The 4,232-nt window shown below is 39.0% G+C and overlaps 1 long non-coding RNA gene across 2 annotated transcripts; it reads left to right on the forward strand.

Moving 5' to 3' along the window:
• Positions 1 to 252: 252 nt before the first annotated feature.
• Positions 253 to 2,158, forward strand: LOC134448938 (uncharacterized). 2 transcript variants are annotated; one of them, XR_010034875.1, is made up of 4 exons: positions 253 to 488; positions 1,244 to 1,321; positions 1,550 to 1,616; positions 1,923 to 2,158. It is a non-coding gene; the product is annotated as an uncharacterized LOC134448938 (long non-coding RNA). The 2 variants fall into 2 exon arrangements; XR_010034876.1 differs by lacking the exon at positions 253 to 488 and adding an exon at positions 769 to 1,048.
• The last annotated feature ends 2,074 nt before the right edge of the window (positions 2,159 to 4,232 follow it).

Here is a 4,232-nt window from a genome sequence, read left to right on the forward strand (position 1 = left end):
CCGAGGGCAACCCTGGTTCTCTGAGGGAGATGAACGAGACATCTCGCCAGATTGCCACACTCACCCACAAGCTCAAAGGTTAGTTGTCTCAGATTGAAGATCAGAGCCCGGCACACCTGATCCCCATCTGCGCAGCTCATTGGTCTGACGGCATGATTTAAAGCAAGTTTTGGCAAATGGCATTACCCTTACACACTAAGAAATGCTGGGTTGTTTTGTCAACCCAAGTGCTGAATAACAGCTATTGGGTAAACGTGTTGGGTTATTCTAATGCAGTGTTGGGTTACTCTAACTCAATATTGGTACAGTGGGGAACATCTATGCTACTCTGCTGATTGGGTTATTAGTTAGGTTACACAATAACCCAACTCACTGGTTTATTGTACCCAACACTGTGTTGCCCTGCTACGTTTGAAATCAGAGTTCCCTGCAGATCCCTGCCCGCCCTGGAAGAAGTGAACTGACCGGAGTCTTCAACAAAAATGAAGGTTTGTAATGTGTTTTTACTGTTTTGTCTCCAGCTAACTTTAGTTAACTGCCTAAAGCTGATAGATGTGTGATAGCCATTCGTTCATCCAACGCATTTCTTATCTTCCATACGATCGATCTATGAAGTATGAACCCATAGAATAAGAAGACCGTTGCCCAAGGTAGTCTCTACACAAACCTAAACCGTTGGTTACTCTCAATTACCTAAAGCAATGGAAATGGAGTCAACTAATCATAAGAAACACTGGAATGAATCTCGTCTTGAAACCAGATGGGATGAATTTTAATTTCACGAAACTCGCCTGTAACTTCAATCTGTGTCCAACCGTCTTTTGGTTTCCACGGTAACTCTCGACACAAATAACTGGCCGCAGTGCCGCCGCTCTGAAGTTGGTCTCTCGGCGGGCAAATATTATCAACTCTCTGCCGCGAGTTCGCGTGGAATAAGTAGCACAAATCAGCACAAGTTAGAGAAATTAACAACAACGGAAAATACGGACGTGCCGTGTATCCCTATTCAGTTGGACTATTGCTGCTGGCATCTGCAGCTCTGCTCAAGGTAGGCTAGTTCATGGCTGATTGCTAGTCTGTGTGGTTTTAGAACCAGCTTTTCAGATAAGCCTGGACGTCCGCGAATTGGGCTTCGATATGCAGACATTGTCAGGACGGTTAACACTGTATGTCAGCGAGCATGGTATAGCTACTACCTCTGGTTTAACAACAATGTGGCTTTCTATTTGCTATATGATTGCAGCTATGAAAAGAAGGAAGGAGACGTCCAGGACTGAACAGAGCTGTCACCTGTCACAGTGCAGTGCACCGACTGACTGCCGTGAGTAGTGGGCCCTATTTATAGTTTTCGGTGTGGGCAGGCCAAAGCGAATACGGTGCTTTTCAAAGAAAAATAATGTATTGACATTGGTGTAATGCAATGATAGACCTCCTTGGTGTAATGTGATGAGCATAGCCTACTTAAAAATATATTTTGCTGCAACTAAATGGATGCGGCCTATTATTCAGTTAGAATAATTTCAAATGTGTTTCTCACCATTTTTTTTAGGCTATTTGCTTGGATGTTGCTGAAAGAAAGGAGGCATTCTTCATTGTGCAGCACTAGCCTACTGTGGGTAAGTCACTGTTTTGTCCATGTTGCAATAGTTTGGCTACCACTAGTGCATCCTTATACACTTAAGCCTTGACCAAATTGAGTTTCATTGCTAGTGATTTGACCTCATTCAATTGGATCCTCATATCAGAAGCATTTTTGTTTTCTGATATTTGTTTTTAATAGCCAACACTTTCTTTACTAGCTAACACTTTCTTATTTAGCCATTTATTTCACAGATGGTCTGACCTGTCTTGCAATGTCATCATCATTTTATAATTTTGTAACTAAATGATTATGTCGCATGTGTGTTTTTCTTTTCATTCAGAGGCCGAGAGAGTTTTGACGAGGCTTCTGTACCCAGGAGGCGGAGGCAGCAATTCCAGCTTCAATGCGCACAGTCCTTTAAAAGGGACACCCAGCTAAGATTTTATTGCAAATTCTACACAGAATGCATTGCTCTACACATTTGGTTTTGGAAACACTGTGTATTATTGTAAGTGTACACCAGGGGTGGGGAACCTTTTTCATTTGAAGGGCCACTTCAAATTACTCTGAGGGCCGTGAAAGTCCTCCGAGGGCCGTACAATTAACACAAACCAAGTAGGATTTCCCCCTGCACTCTAGGCCTATATGGAATGCAGCCACCTTAAAACAGACCTTAACTTCTATATGTCCCCTGAATATAACTTTCATTGTATTGCAAATGTTTCTTTTACAAAATATGCCATATTTCATATGAAGCTGCATAATATTAAAATTGTCTCAGGGGCTGGATAAAACGGCCTCAAGGGCCGCAAACGGCCCTCCAGACATAGGTTCCCCACCCCTGGTTTACATCAATACAGCAAATTCATGGTGACACTACAATGACCTCAGCTATTTGGTTGTTTCTAGTGTTTAGGTACTGTCACAAAGCAGTCTTACAAACACATTTATTAATCTCTGTATCAACATTGAGGTTCTCATATAACCTTTCCCCATTCTATTCCCAAGTAAAAATGTGCTCCTAGAAACAACTTGAAGGCATAATGCCCTTCACTTTCAACATGGGTCTTCTTTGTAAACTTTGAAAGTGTATATTGAAAAAGTAGGCTATGTTATTTTTCTATATTAGTAAATAATGAGTTTTCCATAATGTGCAATGCTTGAAAGTGTTTCCCAGTGTGTTGTTACCCTATCATTTTTCCATTTTTTTGTCCATGTTTTTGAATAATATCCCTTCCTGCCTTTTTTTGACTGTATGATAACATGTCTGTTATATTGCTCTATTTTATATTTAAATGCAATCATCTTTGTTGAAAAGTGTGAAAACAAAATGGGACAATAAAATCAATGTATTGCACAAACTGGTGTGCTTATTTTGCACAGTCTGTGTCACATATAATAAGTGATACATTTATTGGGTAAATTTAACTTCATAATTAAGTAATTTAAACAGAATATTGGGGCTGTATAACCCATATATAGGATATGATGTAATAACCCAACAATGAAGTACATTCAATATAACGGTTTGGTTAGAAATAACCCCACATTTGAGTTAATTGTTTTACTCAACCTGTTGGGTTGAAATTTATAACCCAATTCATTGTATAAATACAACCCAATGCGAGGTTGGTCCAATAGTTACCCAGCACGGTAGTAAGAATTGGGTTATTTTCAACCCATCATTTTTAAGGGTGTAGTGTAGATGTCTCGTTCATATCCCTCAGAGAACCGGGGTTACCCTTAGTAACCTATAGTTATGTGCCTTTCTGCTTGATTATGTTTTCTTCTATGATGAATTAATTGGAAATTCAAACATACTGATTGTTTATTTGCAATTAATGAAGTTCTAGTGCCCTCTTTGATGGCCATCTTTAAAACATTTTCAAGTAACAAATGAGGGGGATTTGATTATATTGCTCGTAAGCACAAACACAGAAATGTACATACTTGTATCATCATTTTCTTGCTCACTTCTGGGCTAAATTCAGTGTTTTAGCAGCCATATTGTAAAATGGCTTCCATTTCAAGTGTTGTGTCAGGTAAATTTGATTGTATTGTTGTTTTTTTGCACATTCATGCCTAAATTGATGCTTGCATAATAACTTGCTTGATCAATCCTTTGCAACAAATCAATTTCTATGGTATTTTTTTGTCAGCCATCTTGGAAAACGGCAGTCATTTAAACTGGGAAATCCGTTAGAATGTATTGTTTTAGTCTTAAGCACATAATGGTCAAATTTCTTGATTGTATCATAATTTCCTTTCTCAATTCTGTGCAACAAATCAATTTCTGAAGTATTTTTTGGCAGCCATCTTGGAAAATGGCCACCATTTCAAGTAGCCAATCAGGTAGATCTGATTGTATTGGTCGTAAGCACATACATGTTGAATTTCATGCTTGTATCATAATTTTCTAGGTCAATTCTATGCAATAAATCAATTTTCTGGAGCCTTTTTTGGCGGCCATCTTGGAAAATGGCCACCATTTCAAGTGGCCAATCAGGCAGATTTGATTGTATTGGTCTTAAGCACATACCTGCCAAGTTTCATGCTTGTATCATAATTTGCTAGGTCAATTCTATGCAATAAATCAATTTCTGGGGTCTTTTTTAGCGGCCATCTTGGAAAATGGCCGCCATTTCAAGTG

Source organism: Engraulis encrasicolus, chromosome 1 (genome assembly GCF_034702125.1).
Source record: "Engraulis encrasicolus isolate BLACKSEA-1 chromosome 1, IST_EnEncr_1.0, whole genome shotgun sequence".
In the NCBI taxonomy this organism is placed as follows: Eukaryota; Metazoa; Chordata; class Actinopteri; order Clupeiformes; family Engraulidae; genus Engraulis; species Engraulis encrasicolus.